This window comes from Phoca vitulina, unplaced genomic scaffold (genome assembly GCF_004348235.1).
Source record: "Phoca vitulina isolate PV1807 unplaced genomic scaffold, GSC_HSeal_1.0 scaffold4, whole genome shotgun sequence".
Classification (NCBI taxonomy): domain Eukaryota; kingdom Metazoa; phylum Chordata; class Mammalia; order Carnivora; family Phocidae; genus Phoca; species Phoca vitulina.
Genome location: NW_022589707.1, coordinates 38,649,978 through 38,672,380, shown reverse-complemented (window position 1 = coordinate 38,672,380; position 22,403 = coordinate 38,649,978). Strand labels below are relative to the sequence as shown.

The 22,403-nt window shown below is 39.5% G+C and overlaps 1 non-coding gene across 1 annotated transcript; it reads left to right on the top strand.

The window, feature by feature from the left end:
• Positions 1-14,147: 14,147 nt before the first annotated feature.
• LOC116631186 lies at positions 14,148-14,216 on the top strand. The gene has a single exon (XR_004299128.1). It is a non-coding gene; the product is annotated as a small nucleolar RNA SNORD2 (small nucleolar RNA).
• Positions 14,217-22,403: the final 8,187 nt, after the last annotated feature.

The window sequence follows — 22,403 nt, the reverse complement described above, 5'->3', positions numbered from 1 at the left end:
CTCCCCTACCTCCCCCAGCTCAAGCCTCCAGCAACTACTGGTCTGTTTTCTTCCCTATAGTTTTGTGTTTTAAAGAATGGCCTGTAAATGAAATCGCATATGGTATGTAGATTTTGAGCCCGCTTCTTTCACTTAGCTAAATCACTTGAGATTCATCCATGTTGTTTTATGTATCAGTAGTTTGGTCCTTTTAATTGCTAAGTAGTAATCCATTGTGAATGTACCATGTTTTGTTCATCATTTACTAGTTGAAGGAGATTTGGGTTGTTTCCAATTTTTACTGATGACAAATAAAGCTGCTGTTAACATTCACCTAAAGGTTTTTGTGTGTGAACAGATTTCATTTCTCTTGGGTGCCTTTCTAGGAGTGGGATTACTGGGTTGTATGACAATTATATGATAAACTTGCCAAACAATTTTTTGAAGCGGTAGTACCATTTTGCATTCCCACCACAATGTACAGGAATTCCAGGGGGTTCACGGCCTCACTGGAACTCAGTATTGGTGTGTGGGGGGGTGGTGGTTACGGTTTTACTTTGCTTTTTTTGTTGTTTATTTTTGTTATACTGGGTGTGTGGTTTATCTCATTATTTTTTATTTCCATTTCCCTAATAACAAATGATGTTGAATTATTTTTTCACATTCTTATTTGTTGTCTGTGTATCTTCTTTAAAAGCAAAGGGTTAAACTCATATACATTTTTTTTAAAACTGGGTTTTGTTTTGTTTTTTAGTTATTGAGTCTTGAGAATTCTTTTTATATTCTGAATACAAATCATTTATCAAAAACTTGATTTGCAAATATTTTCTTCTGGTCTGTGGCTTATCTTTTTATTTTGTAAACATATTTCAAAGAGCAGAAATTTTATATTTTGATGGCAGTCCATTTTTTTTTTCTTTTACAGATCATGCTTTTGGTGTTGAATCTAAGAAATTCTTGGCTAACTCAGAGTAACAAAGATTTTCTTCTATCTCTTCTAGAACAGATGTGAGCAAACTTTTCCTGTAAAGAGCTAGATAGTAATTATTTTAGGCTTTGGAGGCCATAGAGTCTGTGTTGTAGCATGAAAGCAGCTGTGAACAATGCATACATGAATGGGTGTTCCAGTAAAACTTCAGTTACAACAACAGGTGACAGGTCAGATTTGGCCCATGAGCCTTAGTTTGCTGACCAATGTTGTAGAAAATTTAGGTGTTATATTTAGTCTATGCTCCATCTCCAGTTAATTTTTAATGTGCCAAGTATGGGTTGAGGTCCTTTTTTTCTTTTTTTTGCCTCTGTATGTCCAATTATTCTAGCACTGCTCGGTTATAAAGACTATTATTTCTCCAATTATCTTTATACTTTGTCAAAAATCCATTATCCATACATGGGTAGGTTTATTTCTGGATTGTCTATTCTCTCTGTTTCTGCCCTTTACTAACACTGTGCTGATTACTGCTAATAGTAAGTCCTGAGGTTGGGTAGTGCAAGGCCTCCAAACTTCTCCTCCCCGCCCCCCAAAAAAATTTTTTTTAGTTTTTCTAGTTTCTTTGCTATTTTATATAAATTTTAGAATCAGCTTGTCAATTACACAAAAACTCTTACTGCTATTTTCATTGGGATTGCATTGAATATATAGCTCAATTATTACAGTCTTTAATAGTATTGACCCTTCTAGCAACTGAACACAGTATCTGTTTAGTTCAGTTTATTAAGATGTCTTCAGTGATTTATAGTTTTCAGCATACAGATCTTGCATATAATTTGATAGATTATACCTAAGTATTTCGTGTTTTTTAGTGTTACTAAAAATGATACAGTTCTTAAAGTTTTAATTTCCAGTTGTTTACTGCTATTATGTAAAAACAGTTTATTTTTGTACATTGGTTTTGTATCCTGTCATCTTAAACTCACTGTAGTAGCTTTTTTGTAGATTCTTTGTAGTTTTCTGTATACACAATCATACTGTCCAAAAATAGAAAATATTTATTTCTTCCTTTCTAACCTGTGTGTCTTTTATTTACTTCCTGGGGTTTTTTGTTTGTTTGTTTGTTTTTATTGTTTGCTCTTCTCTCCCTTCCTCTTCCCTTCTTTGCTTTTCTCTTATTACATTGGCCAGGGTCTCCAGTATGATTTGAATGGAAGCCCTAAAAGCTGAGAACTTTGCTTGTTCTTGAACTTAAAGGAAAAGTATTCAGTCTTTCACTATTAAGTTTATGTTAGCTGTAGGGTTTTTGTATATACCCTTTATAATAATGAGGAAGTAGTCTTCTGTTCCTATTTCCTAAGAGGATTTATCACAAATGTATATTGAATTTTGTCAAATGCTTTTTATCTATTGAAATGATCATATGGGTTTTCTTTTTTAAATCTACTGATATAATGAATTTCATTGCTTTGTGAATGTTAAAACCACACTTTTGTATATTTCTGGATTGATTTGCTAATGTTAAAGAATTGTTTGCATCTATATTCATGAGGGGTATTGGTCTGTAGTTTTCTTGCAGTATCTTTGGTTTTGGTATCAGGGTAGTGAAGGGCTCACTAAAAGAGTTGGGAGGTGGTCCTTCCTCTTTATTTTCTGAAAGACTTTGTATAAAAGGCTATAAATTTTCCTCTATGCCCTGCTTTAGCTGTATCCAACAAATTGTGATATGTTGGTTGAAAAGAACAGTGGAAACATGATTGGCTTAAGGATTGAGGGTAGACCATACTGGGAGTGTAAATAAAATTTATCATGTTAGATAAATAAAGTTTATCACATTAGAGACAACTGCTTGTCCCCTAAGGCAGGCAGATTCACTGAGTGAAAATAGAGTTCTTCCAAATCAAGCTGGAAAGTCTCTGAGGAGAACACACTGACCATTGCCCCAAGGATAGACCCAGGATTTGTTCCCACTTCTAATGAGCTTGTAATGTGTGTACTATAATAATTTCAGCAAAAGTATTTTGTTGACTTGAGATTAGATTCCTGTTTTTAAAAGGCTGGAGGTTGGGGTTAATAAATATGAGAAAAATTAAAATATCAGAAAGGACCTGAGGTATATAAAAAGTAACAGCTGTTCATTTTTTTCATCAGTGAGTTCAGGTCGGGGAATGAAAATAATCTGGCAGTCCATTAGATTTAGAGCAGTAGCTATGGACAGAGAAAAACACAGGCATTTTGCCTTTTCTTATGTCACAGGGAAGATGGGATAATGAGAATACAACAGTGAGAGAATGTAAAAGCATTCTGTGAAACCATTAGGCAATTGCTAGAGGGCACCAAAGTACAGTAGTAAGTGTGATTTGCAGTAAAGCAAAAAAAAAAAAAAAAAAAAGCTGAGTATCAGAAAATTCATCTTGTTCTGTGGTGCTGGGTGGAAGTTGTCTGCTCCAAGATTATCGCTTGGATCTGAGGGTCTTGAGTTCGCAGACTTCATCTGAAGATTATCTGCTCCTTGAGGATTTTTAAGATTCAAGAACTCAGGATCTCCTGGAAAGGCCTATTTCATCAAGATTCAAAGGTACTTTTTCTCTGGTACTATATCGCTATTTTTTTTTTTTTTAAGATTTAATTTTTTTGACAGAGTGAGGGAGCACAAGCAGGGGGAGTGGCAGGCAGAGGGAGAAGGAGAAGCAGGATCCCTCTGAGCATGGAGCCCAATGTGAGACTGATCCCAGGACGCTGGGATCATGACCTGAGCTGAAGACAGACACTTAACTAACTGAGCCACCCAAGTGCCGCCCCTACACCACTTTTTAAAATTTCTCTTAGGATTTGTCAGTATTTGTTCTTTTAGCCTGTGTTTAGAAAACTAAAAGGAGCTCTCAAAATAGTTTCAAGTGAGTTAAAATTTGAAGTACTAAACAATTCAGTTCATTCTATTATTAATCCTTTTATAAGATGAAGAAGCAAATTACAGGTTGTAGCCATTCCAGGATATCCAAAGAACATTTCTTTTTTTTAAAGATTTTATTTACTTATTTTAGAGAGGTGGGGGAGCAGAGGGAGAAGGACAAGCAGATACCATGCTGAGTGTGGAGCCCGACATGGGGCTCGATCCCATGACCCCCAGATCATGACCTGAGCCAAAATCAAGAGTTGGCCACTCACCTGACTGAGCTACCCTGGTGCTCCAAAGCATTTAGTTCTAAAAGACACATTGGTAGTTTTACTATTCTCCAGTTGGAGAAGGCAAAATAAAGAGGAGTTGACCTAGAGACAAAATATAAACATAATTAAGCATCTAGATGCAGGAAATCTTTTTTTCTCCCAAGTTTTTTACTTAAATTCCAGCTAGTTAGGGTGGCTCAGTCAGTTAAGTGGCCAGCTCTTGATTTTGGCTCAGGTCATGATCTCAGTGTTCTGGGATCTAGCCCCGCATCAGGCTCTGTGCTCTGTGAGGAGTCATCTTGAGGATTCTTTCCCTCTCCCTCTGCACCCCCACCCCCACCCCACTCACCTCACTCACCTCACATGCTTGCTCTCTCTAAAATAAATATTTAAAAAATAAATTGCAGCTAGTTAACATACAGTGGTGTAATACTGGTTTCAGGTGTAGAATTTAGTGATTCATCACTTAACATATAACACCCAATGCTCAACACAACAAGTGCCCTCCTTAATACCCATCACCCATCTAGACCATCCCCCACCCACTACCCCTCTGGCAGCCATCAGTTTGTTCTCTGTAGTTAAGAGTCTATTTCTTGGCTTGTCTCTTCCTCCTCCCCCACCGTGTTCTTTTGTTTCTTAAATTCCACAAATGCATGAAATCATATGGTATTTGTCTCTCTGACTGACATTACACTTAGCATAATACTCTAGTTCCATCCACATCATTGCAAATGGCAAGATTTCATTCTTTTTGATAGCTGAGTAATATTCCATTGTATATATACCACATCTTCTTTATCCATCAGTTGATGGACACTTGGGCTGTTTCCATAGTTTGGCTATTGTTGATAATGCTGCTATAAACATCGGGGTGCATGTACCCCTTCGAATCTGTATTTTTTTATCCTTTGCGTAAATATCTAGTAGTGCAATTGCTGGATTGTAGAGTAGTTATATTCTTAACTTTATTTTTTTTTAAAGGATTTATTGATTTGGAAGAGAGAAAGTGCAAGCTGGGGGAGGGGCAGAGGGAAAAAGAATCTCAAGCAGATCCCGTGCTGAGTGCAGAGCCCAATGCAGGGCTCATTCTCAGGACCCGAGACCACGACCTGAGCTGAAGCCAAGAGTCAGACACTCATCCGACTGAGCCACCCAGGCACCCCTATTTTTAACTTTTTGAGGAACTTCCATACTCTTTGCCAGAGTGGCTGCACCAGTTTAAATGCAGGATAATTTCACAAGTTGAAAATGTAAAAGCAGCAGTAATAAGTGATGATGATTATAAGAAATTTCATTTTTTTCAAAAGTAAGAAACTGACAGCTTTTGGCTCAGGTCATGATCTCAGGGTCTTGGGATCAAGCCCTGCATCGGGCTCCCCGCTCAGCGGGGAGTCTGCTTCTCCTCCTCCCTGTGCCCCCTGCTCCCGCTTGTGTGCACTCTCTCTCAAATAAATAAAATCTTTAAAAAAAATAAACTTTGTGTTAAAATAATTTATAACTATCCACAAGTATAGAGATTTCACAGTGTGTTTAAAAAGAAACTAGAGGTGCCTGGGTGGTGCAGTGGGTTAAGCCTCCCAACTCTTGGGCTCAGGTCATGATCTCAGGGTCCTGGGATCCAACCCCACAACCAGCTCAGCTAGGGGTCTGTTTGAGATTCTTCCCTCTCCCTCTGCTCCTCCCACTTGTGCTCTCTTTCTCTCTCTCTAAAATAAATCTTAACAAAATTAAATAAACTCTACTATCTGTGTACAGAATGAATTGGGTCATTTTACAGAAAGAAACCCTAATTTTAATATGACTCTTGTTATATCAAGTGATGATTTGCAGTGAAGGGTTTGTATGCCTTCCCTTAATGCACCTTTCTCAAGCCCTCCCAAATATTTGTTTAGACGCATGTAAACACTAAGATTACAGTTTTAATTCAGCTTTAAAATACAGTTGCCTTGATGAGCATATTAAATAAACATGTAGTATATTGAATTTACCATCTTAATAAAATTAACAGTTCCCTTAACAAATAGATCACAACTATTATCTCATATGTATGAGATATATTGTTTTATGACTGTACTATAGCATAGTCTCAAACATTTTATTACTTAATACCTTAACCAAAATAACACATTTTGTTTCTTCCAAACACAGAACTAAAAAAAAAAGAAAACATAAACCTATTTTTTTTTACTCCATTGCTATACATTTTGCATCTTTTAAAGATTTTCTGATATACAATTAACCTCTGTATTCATAAACCAAAAATTCATATCATGTCAAAAGTTTTAACTTTCCTACTTTTTGGATCTGATAACCTAGTAACCAAGATCATTTATTCAAACAGTTAGCTTTTCCTCCTGTATATTAACAAGAAAAATTTAAAGAGCCATTATGTATAAAGCTTGAGACTTTTAAAAAAAATTGAATTTTATCTGGACTGTATGAATATGAATAACAACAGAATACTTTTTGATCCATTTTTGATTTTTTATTCCTAAAGTCTTTCCAAGAGAAGGGGAAGGAGAAGGGAGGGGGAGAGGAAATGAGAAGGGGCCAGCTATAGGTAGATCAGATGGGGGCAAAGTTAACCTACCACTTGATAATTTTATAATTCTGAAAAATATACTTTTATAATTATAGAAACAGTTGTAGGATTGGTAGTGCAACTGGTGTCACTTTGAAAGATTTCTGTCCTTCCATCAGAAATAATCCACCTGGTGGGGGTGGGAGGGCAGGCTGACTCAGTCAGTAGAGTATGTGACTCTTGATCTCAGGATTGTGAATTTGAGCCCCATATTGCATGTAGAGATTACTTAAAAATAAAATCTTAAAGAATTCACCTTGTTAGGCTAAGAGAACCATTGGGATTTGGATACAACAGGTTCCGTTGGATCTCCTTTATAATCACTCAGAAGATCTAGTTCTTCCTCTTTGGGGCTAGAATGGGACAGTTTTCCAGAGACCTTTTTGTTTACAGTATCAAGTTTCTGCATCTCCTGGACCCACCAAAAGAAGTCCTGCTTGATAGTGCTCAAGAAAGTTTGGAGTGTATGGGCCAAGATGGGATTTGGGAAGTCCTTAACAATGACACAAAGATCTGAATGTAAGTAGGATCAGAAGTTGACACATTAGGAAACATGAGGGACCTCTTCATATGGAGGTTGCAATTTTAAGGGACTTTGAGTATGGATAGTTCTGAAGATGGAAAAGGAGGGAAGAGAAAGGAAAGATAAACAGGAAGGTGTGGAACAGGATTTAGGTGGATCCATATGTGAGGCAGATTTAAAATTTTTCATATCTCATTGGTCTAGGTAAACAATTTTAGGGAAATTTTAGAATCTAGATTGTATTTAGAAGCCTCACCATCAGTTTCTTAGCTGTATTTTAAAAATAATTTTTTTAAAGATTTTATTTATTTGAGATAGCATGAGCCACGAGGCGGGGGAGGTGTGGAAGGAGAGGGAGAAGCAGATTCCTTGCTGAGCAGGGAGCCCAATGCTGGGCTGGATCCCAGGACCCTGGGATCATGACTTGAGCCAAAGACAGATGCCTAACTGACTGAGCCACATAGGTACCTTTAAAATAATTTTATACTCATAAGGAATTACAAAAAATAGTACCAAGAATTCCTGTGTACCTTCACCCAGCATTCCCCAGGTACCTCAGTGGTGATGTCTTGTATAAGCATAGTTCATTATCAAAACCAAGAAATTGACATTGGTACAATATTTATAACGACAGACCTTATTTGAATTTTTGTGTAGTTTTATGGAATTTTATCACATATATAGATTTTTAAAAATATTTTTATTTTTAAGTAATCTCTACACCCAATATGGAGCTCAAGCTCACAACCCTGACATCAAGAGTCTGCATGCTCCACCAACAGAGCCAGCCAGGCACCCCCTGCTCATATATATAGATTCTTACAATTACTACAGCAATCAGGATACAGAATTGTTCTATCACCGCAAAGAAACTCTCTGATGCTAACCTTTTTATAATCATACCTTCTCCATACTTGTAACCACTGGCAACCATTGATCTGTTCTTCATCTGTATAATTTTGCCATTTCAAGAATGTTATGTAAGTGGAATTATATAGTATATAAACTTTTGAAATTGGCTTTTTTTTACTGAGCATAATGGCCTTGAAATCCCTTCATGTATCAATAGTTATTTGCATGTATCATGTTGCTTGTTATTGCTGAGTAGTATTCCATTGTATGCATGTACTACAGTTTATCCATTCACTTTTTATAGGACATTTTGATTGTTTCCAGTTTTCAGCTATTACAAATAAGGCTGCTATAAACATTCATGTACAGATTTTTATGTGGATGTGTGTTTTCATTTCTCTAGGATAAATACCCAGGAGTATGATTGCCGAGTCATGTGGTAAGTCTATGTTTAACTTAATAGGGAACTGCCAAACTCTTTTCTAGAGTAGCTGTACCATTTGATATTCCTACCATCTATGTATGGGAGATCTAGGTGCTCTATATCCTCACCAGCCATTAGCATTGTAGAATTTATTTTATGCAATTCTAGTAGATGTATAGTGGCTTTAATTTGCATTTTTCTAGTGGGTAATGATGTTGAATATCTTTACATGTGCTTATATTACCATTAAATACCATTTACCATTTGAATATCCTCTTTGGTGAAATGTCTAAGTCTTTTGCACATTTTCTAATTGAATTTTTTATTTTCTTACTGTTGCATTTAGAGGGTTCTTTATATATTCTGAATATAGATCTCATGTCAGAATTGTGAATTGCAAATATCGCTCCAAGTCTATCTCTTAACAGGGTCTTGCTCAGAGCAAAAGGATTTAGTTTTGATTAAGTCCAGTTTATTGGTATTTTTCTTTTATGGACCATGATTTTGATGTCATGTCTAAGAATTCTGCTTAACTCATAAGATTTTCTCCTATGTTGTCTTTTAGATTCATGGTTTCACTTTTACATGTAGATTTATGATCCATTTTGGGTTAAGTTTTGTATTAGGTGTGAGGGTCTAAGTCAAGGTTCCTGTTTATGCCTAAGAATGTACAGTTATTCTAACACCATTTGTTGGAAAAAGCAAAAACAAAAACAAAACAGAACAAAAAAAACCCATCCTTTCTCCTTCAACTTGCTTTTGCCTTTTTGTCCACATCAGTTGGCTACATTGGGTAGGTTATTTCTGGTACTCTTTTCTATTGATCTGTGTAATCCACATTACCACACTACCTTGATTACTGTAGCTATATAATAACTTCGAAAATTGGGTAGTGTGATTCTACCTTTTCTTTTTTTTCCCTTTTTATTTTCTGTTTGTTTTTTTTATTGAGAAATAGTTTCTCTAGAACTACAAAAAACCCCCTGAGATTTCATAAAGTTGCAGTAAGCCTATAATTCAATTTGGGGACAATTGGTATCTTTAGTTTGTTGAATTTCAAAACATAAACATACTAAGTTTCTCTATTTATTAAGGTCTTTTAAAAATGTTTTTATCAGAGTTTTGCAGTTTTCTCCATATAGATCCTGAACATATTTTGTTAGATTTAGACTGAAGTTCCCTGTCTCGTTAATTTTAGCCATTCTAACTGATATAAGGTGGTATATCATTGTGGTTTTGATTTGTATTACCCTGATGACAAGTGATGTGAAGCATTTTTCATGTGTCTGTTGGCCATTTGTGTGTCTTTTTTGGAGAAGTGTCTGTTCATGCCTTCTGCCCCATTTCTTGACTGGATTATTTGTTTTTTGGGTGTTGAGTTTGATAAGTTCTTTATAGATCTTGAATACCAGAGAGGGAGACAAACCATGAGAGACTCTTGACTCTGGAAAACAAACTGAGGCTTGTGGAAAGGGAGGTGGGTGGGGGGATTGGGTAAGTGGGTGATGGGCATTAAGGAGGGCACGTGATGTGATGAGCACTGGGTGTTATGTGCAACTAATGAGTCATTGAACGCTACACCAAAAGCTAATGATGTACTATATATTGGCTAATTGAATTTAAATTAAAAGAAAAAAGGATTTAGACTGAAGTATTTCTCTTTTAGGGGGAGCAATTATAAGTGGTTTTGTGGTTCTTAATTTCAGTTTTGATATGTTTGTTGCTGGTAAACAGAAATACAGTTGATTTTTGTATGTGAATCTTCTATCTTGTGACCCTGCAAAACTCAGTTATAAGTGTTTCCTTCTATTCTGTTTCCTGGAAGAAATTGAGTAAAATTGCTGTTATTTATTCTTGTAATATTTGGTACAATTCAGGAGTGAAACCATTTGGCCTAGAGATAACTTTATCAAAAGGTTTTAAACTGTTGATTCAATTTCTTTAGTAGTTGTAAGACTATTCAAGTTATCTTTCATTTGGGGTAAGTTTTGATAGTTTGTAGCTTTTGAGGACTTGGTCAGTTTCATCTAAGTTGTTGAATTTATGTGTATAGGGTTGTTTGTAATATTCCCTTATTATCCTTTTACTGTCTGCTGAGTCTGTAATGTCTGCTGATATCTCCTTTTTCATTCCTGATGTTGGTAATTTGTCTTTTCCTTGTAGGCGCTGAAATGCTTTTTTATCCATTGTGTCCATCTCTTTTAATTCATGTATGTAAACTGTTTACATTTAATGTAATTATTGGTATGTTAGGATTTAAGTAACCTATTTTATTTTTCTGTTTCTTCCTTCTGTTCCTCTTTGATCTTTGCTGTCTTCTGTGAGTCACCTGAACATTTTTTAGTATTCCATTTAGATTTATTTATAGTGTTTATAAGTCTGTTTCTTTGTATAATTTTGTTAGTGGTTACTCTACATTTGCATATGTAACTTATCACAGTCTACTGTTATCAACATGATACCACTTCAGATAGAATGTAGAATCATACCATTGGATAGTTGGGATCTTATTTCCTTTTTGTGCTAAGGTGCCTATCAAGTGAACAATTTGCTCATGTCAGATTTCCCCAAAGTGACCACTGCAATACTGGATTGTCCTTGATGCAATTGTGCAACTTGGAAAGTTGTATGCATGATTTATCAATATGACAAGATACCATGAAGGAAAAGATGTTTGGTCCGAAGTTGAATGCAGACTTCGACTACAAAGACCTCATGAGCATTACTGCACAGATAATGTGCTTGTGTAACTACATGTCTCCAGCATCTGGCCAAGGACCAGCTGGTGCCAACTGAGGACTCCTGTAAAAGCAAAACAAAACAAAAAGAGCTCTAGGAAGATAAAACTAAAAAAAGTAATTCTTAAAATATCTTGGAAGGTGATTGTTGTGGGTTGAATTGTTTTTTCAAAGTGTTATGTTGAAATCTAAACCCCAGGTACCTGTGAATGTGACATTGTTTGGAAGTAGGATCAAGTTAAGATGAGGTCCTACTGGATCACAGTGGACCCTAAGTCCAATGACTGGTGTCTTTATTAGGAGAGGGAGGTTTGGAGATGCAGAGACACACAAGGAGGGAAGTAGGCCATGTAATGGCAGCAGAGATTAGAGCACTGCTGGTATATGCCAAGGAGAGCCAAGGATTACAGCGACCACCAGAAGCTAGCAAAGATTTTTCTCTGCAGCCTTAAAGTGGGCATGGCCCTGCTGCCACCTTAATTTTAGACTTCTCATCTTCAGAATTATAAGAGAATCAGTATCTATTGTTTTAAGCCACCTAGTTTGTTGAATTTGTTGTGGCAACCCTAGCAAACTAATAATGACCCAAGGCAAAATCTGTTCCAAAGATGCAGGGCTGAGAGTCATCAGCCATCAGGACCAGCCTCATTGAGTTTATGTGGTCTGTGTCCCTCCCTATAGGCTTTTCTCTTACAGATGAGTGATAGTTAAGACTGTGGACAACCAGACAGATAATAGGAATGCTGAGTTAAATGCTTAGAAGCAAAATTTCACCAAAGAACAGTACAAACTGATCAGAATTCAAAAGTCCCAGGAATGAAATATAGACCTAACACTGAAGGGCTCAATGGATTATTTGGAGCTCATACTCAGCTGCTGTTGTCTCAGAAAAGGTGGCCTTGAGAATATGGAGATTCAAGGAATTTGAGGTGTATACACCATTTTCAGGTCAACGGGTCAGAGTTTGGGCAGGGAAGGGTTGAAGCCAGATCTCCAGAGCCTCCACTTTTGTCAAAGCTCACCAACCAGAGACCACCCAGCACACAACCGAGGTGAAGCAAAGGGAGGTTTCTTGAGCTCGTTGAGGAACCCAGGGGCGTCCTTGTAAGAGAATTGGACAAGCTTGTAGGTTTGAACTTGTCCTGGGTGATTCAGGAAGGGTTAAGGGAAGTGGAGACCAGTAGTGATTTGGGTCCTGTTGGGGGCTATTTGATTGTATACTTTGGTAATTTTATGTAAGAAGGCAGTACACTTAAAGCTGAGCTAGAGTCATCATTGCCAAAAAACAAAATTTTAGAAGAGTGGGGGTGTATAATTATATCTGCAGTTGCACTATTTTTGTCGGTTTCTTGTTTCAGACATGCTCACAGAGTGGCTGTGCTCTGTCTCGGTCCACTGTTGTCACAGAGTTGCCATGTCATTGTTGACGTATTGTGATCATTGTTTATATTCCAGTGGGAATGTTACAGCCTTTCTATTAAGTTGTCAAGGCCATTTTGCCCTTTCTAAGGGCCTGGCCTGGAGATAGCATCTATCACTTCTGCCTACATTCCGTTGGTTAAAATGCAATCATGTGCCCACACTTAAATGCACAAGAGGCTGGAAAGTAGATTTTAGCTGTGTGCTCAGAAGAAATGTGAATTAAGTTTTATAATTACATAACAACAGTCTTTGTTTTGGGTTTTTCGTGGTTGTTTCTTTTAAATTATTTTCTTCCTTTGTCCCCATTCCCACTCCCATAGACCTACACCATAGTATATTTAATGTATGTCTTTCTGATTTACCTTCTATATATTAATTAGATTTTATGAATCTCTGAAAAATATATGTGATTGCTTTGAGTATGTTTTTAAAATGTATATAAATGTTTCTTGTCTATATATCATTTGGATTATTCATTTTTTTCCACTATATTTTTTGAGATCTATTTATATGGCTACCTATAAATCTAATTCATCCCTCATGACTGCTTCAAAATACTCCACTTATTCATACTCATTCAACAATTTATTCTGCCATATACAAAAGACAAAAGTTTTACTTATTTAATAATGTCATATTTATTCTTTCAATTATTTTTGCTGCATCGTAAATCACCTCTAACTCAGTGGCTTAAGATAACAACAATCATTTATTTTATTCCCAAATTTGCAATTTGGGCTGGGATTGCAGGGACAGCTCATCTCTGCTTCGTGCGTTATCAGCTAGAGATGGCAGTGACTCAGTGGGTTGGGGCCAGAATCAGCTGAAGGCTCAATCTCTCACATTTAGTGGCCAATGTTAGGTGTTGGTTGGGGCCTCAATGGGGGATGTTTGCTGGCATACCTACACATGACATGTCCGTGTAGCTGCATGACTTCCTCATAGAGCAGTGGCTCAATTCCAAGAACAGTTGCCCCAAGAGGGCAAGGCAGAAGTGCATGACTTCCTTGTGAGTTTGTCTCGAAGTCACATAGAGTCACTTTCGTTTTACCCCATTGGTCGAGGGGGACACAAGTTCTTCCCAAGTTCACAGGGAGAAGACACAGACTCTACCACCCAATGGAAGGAATGTGAGTGTTACATGGTGTGTAAAAAAAAAAAAAAACATGTAGGATGGAATATGTTGTGATATCTATCTTTGGAAAGGACAGTCCTTTCACCTTTGTGAAAATGAAAATCTGACTTGGATACAAAATGATTTGAATATCAAGACTGATTAGCAAAGATTTTAGTTGTAAAGGTTATATTCCAATATGCTCTTTCTTTTTGGACAGAATACTAGATTGTAGTCAACAAATGCTTCCTACATCCTTAGAATTTTTTCTAAGATTATCAGCATCTTTCCCCTTAGCCTTTATTTTTTATGTGGTCAGTATAATAGATGAGATCAACCAATTCATAGGATATGATTATGAAGAATGTAATACAGAGGAATTGATTTTTTTTTCTTCAGAAAATACATCCTATAGTGAAATGATGGCAATCATCTTTCGGGACTGACCTGAAATGAAGAGAATACTCATTCCTAATCACTTGGCTATTTGGGGGGGAAAAAAATCTTATAAGAAAGAGTAGTAGCTGTTCTCAACCTCTTTTATTTTCTGCTGCTGACCAGAGGATCTCTTACGTACTGGATATTCTGATTAGATACCCTTAATACATACGTGACTATCTTGAGTTTACTGTCCCCATCACTAGAAAGTACATCTGTAATTTTTATAGTTCTTGTGCTTTTTTCTCTGATCTATTCTCTCCTGAGACTATTAAATATGAAGGTGCTCATGGAAAACACTGCCAAGATAGCTCAACCTTTCTTAAGGTGACACGATGTGAGGAAAGTGGGGAATGTGTTCTCAGTAAGGTCAAGAAAAGGTTGTAGTTGAATTCAAGTCCTGATGTCTCTATATCACTTTAGCCATTTCTCTCAAAATCCAGAAAACCCACAGCCAAACAGATGATAGTGCTGATCATGGCAGCATTTCCCTTGTAGTACATAGAGTTTTCATCAAAGCAGAAAATCTCTGCTTAAAAATGTGATGTAAGATGGGCCAGTCAAGTGCATCCCTCCTTCTTCTTGAATCTCTAAGTCAAGATGAGATCAGTCTTGGGCTTTTGTTTTCTTTTGTTTGTTTAGTGGAAATTTTCAAATGTATACAGAAGTAGAGAGGACAGTGTAGTGAACTTCCATGTCCCCATCCCCCAACTTCAGCAATTACCAACTCATGGCCAATAGACACCCTTTAAAAATACAACTACAACAATATTATCATATATTTGAAAATTAGCAGAAAAATTCTGGAGCCTGTTGAAACATGCAAAGGGTGTGTCATTGGAGAGAATGAAGCAAAGATCTATGTAGGTGGCCTATAACATGAAAAGGGAAAAGAGTTCCAACCTCTGAAATCTTGGCGACGGTTCCAGTTTGGCAGGTCTTCCTTTGACATGGAGAGCTACACCCTGTCTTTCTATCCTAATAAGTCCCTTCCCTTTTGTGATAACACTGGTTTGAGTTCGACTTTTGTGACTGCACTTGGACATGTCATGACTAATGTTACTGCTCTCTGGATAGCTTAGTGTAACTCCTTTCCATACTCTTTGATTTCTCACACCATTCAACTTAGTAACAGTAATAATGCTAATAGCTACCATTTACTGAATGCCTATCATGTGCCAGACACTCTTACCGAGTACTTTACATTTAATCCTTATAACAACCTAGCAAAAACAATGATTTCCCTGTGTTGTAGATGAAGAAATGAAGATTTACATGGATTAGGTTCCCTGTGTTCTCATTGTGCCTAAAAAGCTAATATAAGTCTGTAGCATCGAACTGTGAGTTCATCAGACTGTTTGCTCATCTTCCCAGTCACACAACTAGACTCCTTGATTGCAGTTAGGGTTGGCCATGTGATTGGTTCTACCTTTGAAATGTGAATAGAAGGGCCGTGCCTTGTTTCTTGAGTGGGCCCATACAGTCTCCCATCTGCTGCCCTCCGTGCTCTCTCTGCTTCTGCTATCTGGTTTACGGTGCCTAGGTGACCATGGCAACTACACATTGAAGATGGCAAAAACTGAAAGCCCGGGTCCGTGAGTGACTGTATTCAACAGAGCCCCCTGCCACCAATCTGAAACCTTCTTGAACTGCTTCTATGAATGGTAAACGTCTATTGGATTTAAGCCGTTGTGCATTTGGGGGTCATTTAATACAGCGGCTAGCCTTCCTCAATTTTTATGTATTGTTTCAATTATCCTTCACTGAGTAACCACCCCCGCCCCCAAAATTTAGTAGCTTAAAAGCACAGCCATACTTAACTCCCAGTTCTGAGAGTCAGAAATGTAGGCTCTTGCCTAGACTTGTTCATGTGGCTGCAGCCAGCAGGTGGGTCCGCTGGGGGCATTGTCTTAGTTGCACATGTCTGGAGGTAAGTGCTGGCTGGCTGCTGGCTGGCCCGCGTGTCTCCAGCAGCTTAGCCTGGGATTATGCACTTGGCAGTGGAAGGCTTCTGAGCAGCAAGAGAGGACAAGCTCCAATCTGCAAGCCCTTTTCAGGCTTCTGCTTGCATGTGTTTGCCAGTGTATCATTTCCTGACCCATCACAAGTCACATAGGTAGAGGGAAATGTAGTTTATTGGGGAGCATTTGCCATAGGAATCTACCATACATATCATAGTACAAATGCACAAGTTGGGCAAATCATTCACATATCTGTAACATCTTAGTCACATATTTGATGATCTAGTCCAGCTATGAGGCTGTTTTCGTAACCCAAATCAAGTTCTAATATCACTGTTGGTTATAATAAAAATCATATTGATTTTGTTTCAAAATTACATTTCAGGCCTATTTATAAAAATGAAATATTTACTGATACATTATAAATTTAGTTGAGTAGAATTGGCATTTAAATAAATGAATCTTAAGAGATTTTTTATTTATTTATTCGACACACAGAGCACAAGCAGGGGGAGTAGCAGGTAGAGGGAGAGGGAGAAGCAGGCTCCCCGCCAAGCAAGGAGCCCGATGCCGGGCTCGATCCCAGGGCCCTGGGATCATGACCTGAGCTGAAGGCAGTTGCTTAACCAACTGAGCCACCCAGGCTCCCCTAAATAAATGAGTCTTGATCATTTGTTTAAACCACTGTAGTGATGGTGTTTTAGCTTACAGTCCAAATTAAGGTGGCCCATTGTACCTGAGGTTTAATGGATCCACCTCTCCCCCAGCCGTGTCTCCTCATCTCTCCCTCTAGCACCTCTTGTCTCTGCTCATCCCTGGATTACTCTTTACTGGGTCCTCAGTAATAGCAGCAGCATGGCGTACGTGGTTGAACATACCAAGTGGAGCCAGACCGCCTATGTTGGAATATCTGCCATCTCACTAACTGTGTGGATCTTTGGGCGAGTTACTTTAAACTCTCTGTAGCTCAGTTTCCTTGACTTCATAGGGTGACTGTGAGGAGTGAAAAAAAAAAGTATATATAAATAATTAGAAGAGGGTCTGACAGGGCGCCTAGGTGGCTCAGTTGGTTAAGCGACTGCCTTCGGCTCAGGTCACGATCCTGGAGTCCCTGGATCGAGTCCCGCATCGGGCTCCCTGCTCGGCAGGGAGTCTGCTTCTCCCTCTGACCCTCCCCCTTCTCATGTGCTCTCTCTCATTCTCTCTCTCTCAAATAAATAATAAATAAAATCTTTAAAAAAAAAAAAAAAAAAAGAGGGTCTGACATATTGTGAACCTTCTATGGGAGTTTACCGCAATTCCAGTAATCTCTTAGTATCCTTGACCTCTTTCCTTCAATGATGTTCAGTGATGGTAGGCCCTGGAGTCCTCCTTCTGAGGAAGGACAGTTGGGGGAAGACTGCAAGTGCTGCTTACTTAATACCTTTCCTTTTTGTCTTTTCAGAAACAAAATGGGCAAAAATTGTCCTGAAAAACGTTTCCACATTTAGAAGAAATATATTCTACACTACTCTGTTTTTGGTTCCCCTTCCCCCTGAAGAGATGACTGTTTCAGAGTGTAGTATTAACACTGGATGTTGACAGTCCCCACATCCTCCTCCTAGCGTCGCACAGCCGTCTGCTCTGCACCTCGCCCTGGCCACGCCCTGCTTCCTGTGAGGGGCTCAGTGTCTCATCTGTGCTGCAGGCCCTGGTCCTACTCACCTCAGGAGTCTCGAGTTCTCAGTCACCACTTCTCTCTCTCTCTCCTACGCCTGTCTCCCTCCCAGTTAACGTTTATTCAACTGGTCTTACTTCAGATGAAGTAACCCTCCCCAGATTCCATATCCCCTTTGAGCACTGTCCAGTCTTTTCTCTTTCATATATTTCTTGAAAGACGTCCTTAATCCAATTACTTCTCGACCCATTCCAGTCTGGCTTCCCTGCTGTCAGTTTACCAAAACGGCTGTTATCAAGGTGATCTTTAACCTCCATGTCATTAAATCTATGGGCATTTTTCAGGATTAATCTCACTTTGACCTTACAAAAGCTTTCAGTGTTGACTAATTTCCTTATTGAAACCATTTTATTCGCCATCAGCTCTCTGTTGTTCTGTGGATGGTAAAGTCTTGTGTCTCTGACCCAGGAGTCTCATGTGTCATGCTAACATCCATGAAACAGTAACAGTATAACTTATTAACTTGTAAATAGGGTAAAATCAAATCCCAGACATGACACTAACCATTGTATTCTTACCAGCCCACAAAACGCCTGGGATAAAGTAGGTATTCAGTATCTATCTGGGGTGGGGTGGGGGGGCAGTGAGGGAGGGATGGATGGATGGATGGATGCATGCATGCATGCATGCATGCATGCATGCATGGGCTTTCTCAGCTCTGCTTAAGACATTGCAGAGATCAAACCCTTTCAAAAGAGCCAAATGTGTTCTGGAATTAATCTGGGGTTGTGAGGGAGATGACTGAGCAGGAGGATGCTGATGTAGAAGGTAGGCACCCTGGGGTGGGCAGAGGCTTGGGTTCTGTAGATCTCTTGGATGGGTTGTGAGAATTAGGAAGTGAGAAAGGGAAGTGGGACAACAGCAAAGGCAAATTTGGTCAGCCTCAGGTTCTGTCCGAAGGCTTGGTGGCAGTCACCGAAATTCAGCTCTGAAGCTGCTGGTGCCAGAATGCTTCAGGTAGCAACGGTCCCTGTTAGGACAGCCTGTTCCCCTTTTACACTTAGCATTTTTTTAAAGAACACAAGCAATGTTTTTGCACAATGATTAAAATTGTTTCAGGACAGATAAAAGAGTGAAGGAAGGATTAAGAATGTTGTAACTACTAAAATTTATTGGATTGGAAGCTGAATAATGTGTATAAAGGCAAATGGTCTTTAGGGTGACAGTGGGGTTCTTGGAGATGGCAAGGGTAACAAGAATTATCTAGGATTTGACTGGATCAAGCATTCTCAACCGGGAGGATATCACCCCTAAGAGGGTGAAAATTGGTTCATGGGGGACCAAAAAGAACTTGGGTATTCAGTGGTTTGTGCCCAGGGGGGCATAAAGAGAAATACAGTCTAACTGTGGTGTTAGAATTCCATGGTGGGAAGAGGGATTAGGAAAAAAATGTCTAAAAAGTCTCCTTGAAGGGAAAATGTTGAAAAAAAAAAAAGAAGTTGAGAAACACTGGACTAGATGATTCAAATGGAAGAATGTTGTCATCACCGATGGGTCCTCCTGGGAAAATGAATTAGAAATAAGTGCATTATCTTGACGAAAGGAAAAAGACCTTACACATTGCCTAGGAATGTGGGAAATAGGAAATCAAATCCATTGGGAAATACCCCACAGCTGCTCAATAGATGATGAGCTGCCGCCTCCATAAACACCAGTGCCCAGGACGCTGGGCTGACAGCCTGAGACACACTGGGCCAGTTCCTGGACAAGGTCATAGGAGCGGGCAAAGCTGGGTGCAAGTCAGGAGTCTCCGCACCCATCTCCCACCCTCCCAATTTGTTTGGCTTTATTCCCTGCTCTACCTCCCTTTCTACTCGCCTCCTGCTCCTCTCAAGACTCCCAGCATTCATTTCTTCAGCGGGCTGGGGAATCAGTAGCAGTGTTAATGAGTGAAAGAAAAGAATGCTGGAAACAGAGAACCACAGGCTCACATCAAAGAAATGACCTTCAGCCACATGATTGTAGTGTGAAAGGCCAGATAATACTCTCTAACATCTGTGAAATCAAATCAAAATGCAAACAGGCTTTTGGCCTCCCTAACCCATGTTTCTGGATATGACACAGATATGCAGTCCCTTAACAAAGTGAAAATGAAAGACAGTGTCAAGTACAGGGAATGGTTCTTATCCCATAGGGATTCAGCCTTGGAAATGGCTTCTGGCTCTAGGTCACTTAAATGTCTAGAGCTTGCTATCGGTCTGAAAATGGTGATGTTGTTTTGGAGGGGCTCTGAAGGACGGGAAGGATGGCCCAGCCCAGGCCCCTCTTTTCTCTTGCCTTATCCCTGGTGCTCATTAAGGCCATGCTGGAAGGAAAAGGTTCTGATCAGATAATAAGAGTTACTACTCCTGGAGCCCATACTACCTGTCAGGTACTGTCTTAAGTTCTTTACATATATTAATTTACTCCTCTAACCGAACACCCCTCTGACGGGAGTACTAGTATTACAATGGGAAACCCAAGCACAGAAAAGCTAAGTTACTTGTCCAGGGTCATGCAACCACTGGTAGCACTGAGATTTGAACCTAAATCCTCAGCACCCAGAGACTTGCAGTACTGTTCCTTACTGAGCCTTGGGGCCAACTCTGCTTACCAGCGTCTTTGGACACAAGGGTGAATGGGCTTAAAAGGAAATTGTTTTTAACATTATGTACTTGGTATGGAGTCTTAAAGAACAATGTCACCAGGCCCCTAGCACAGCTGGATCCTTGGGAGCCACTGACATAAAGGATTAATTGCTTGTGTGTATTTTACCACAATAAAAAAAATTGGGAAAAATGTCACAAAGTAGGCAAAACATGGGAAGATGACACGTAAAAATTGAAGTAACTTAGTATTATTTATAAGCATTATTTAAAAATTTTCCTTTAATATTGTGATACTGCTTTTATAACAAAAAGCACTGGCAGAAAAAAAATCAAGAAAAAAAGTTTGAGATCTTTTGATATTTGTTATTTGCCAAAAAAAAAAAAAAAAAAACCAAAACAGAACACCCAAGTAGTCATGGGAAAACTTGCTTAACATCCTTGCACTTATTTACTGTTTATGCATTTACTATTGTTTAAAAATTTTTTTAATTACAGATCATTGGGGGCCCATAACCTTGTCAGTGCTTAGTGCCTCTGAAAGTTTTAAGCTGGTCTTGGGCGCAGTCAGTTGCACATGAAGGCTGAGAGCCTCGTGCTGGGACGGCCCCCGGGGCGCTGCGGCGCCGCTACAAGCACATCTGAGTGGGAACACGAGCCTCCTCGCCAGCGAGTTCCGTTTTTGTTAAAATCCCTCTGTCTGGGGGCGCCTGGCATAATGATCACGGTTTTGCCTTTCAGCTCCAGGGCCAGGGGGTTTTCCTGTGCGGGAGCAGTTCGCTGCCGGAAATAGACGTGGCACACCTGGAAGTGGACCAAAAGATCCCGTGAGCCACCTGCGTCCAGTGGGGAGCAGAAGGGGACCCCTGGCGGAGGCTCGTGGGCTCCTGCTCCGTTCTTCCCTGTACGAGGACCACGCGGCTGTGAGTCACACTTGAGCGGTAGGGCTCTTGGGTGACAGTGGTGAACACTAACGGCTATGCCTTCGCTGATGAAGCTGGACTAGTCCAAGCTGCCCGAGGTGGAATCGTAGTCTTGGGCCTGACTTTGAGAGCTTCCAGGCCCATAGGGGACCTTGTCGGGAAGGTCCCGAGCTGAGAAGAGAAGCAGCAGGGCGTTCCCCGGCGAGCGGAAATGAGCGGCGTTGGTTTCACGGTGGCCGGTGGTGTGTACTGAGCAGCGACCCCGCCTTCCAGCTTCAGCGTGTCTGCTCCTCAGGGCCGCCCAGAGCGGGGGAGGGCGGGGGGCTACCCTAGGAGGCCCAGTTTTCAAGACGCAGGTTGAGATTCTGAGTCTTAGGACCTGGACCAAACCCACCTGGTGACTCGACAGGGTTTTTTTTGTTGTTGTTTTTTTAAGTTCCAAATCAGCCCAGACATGCCATAAATGCACTCCTGAAATATAGGAGCTGTCCTTTCTTTCCCGAAACCAACCAAGATGTCCCGTGGGAAGAAATAATCCTAAGTTTGTGGAATTTTTTTTTTCTTTCAATTTTCAATGGTCTTTTTCTTGGTGAGGAAAAGGCTCCACTTCTCCGCACAGAAGCTCACCAGTGAGTAATGGGGAACCTTTCCAGCAAATCAGGAGACTGAGAAATCAAAAATTCTATTGCTCACCATCTAGAAGACCAGAAGTATTTCCAAATAGAATTTAAGCCAACACTACACAAATTCTAATTTCCTTAGACGCAGCAGTTTTAATTTTGATAATCTGTAAAAGCAGCACTATTTGGTAGTTTCTGAGTAAACTTTAGTCTCTCAAAAGTTTAGTTTTAGTGGTTTAACAAAACCCGAATCTGTCAGCTGAGTATAGTTCTTTACTCGGGAAGTCTAAAGTCTGTCCTAAGCACCCCTGGCCTTCAGCTCGCCATGCTCATTCCATACCTGTTGCTCAGAATCTCTGGCAGGGAGAGAGTTGCTGCCTCAGGGGGTGACTCTTAGGTGAATACTCAGATCTGGGGTGAAGGG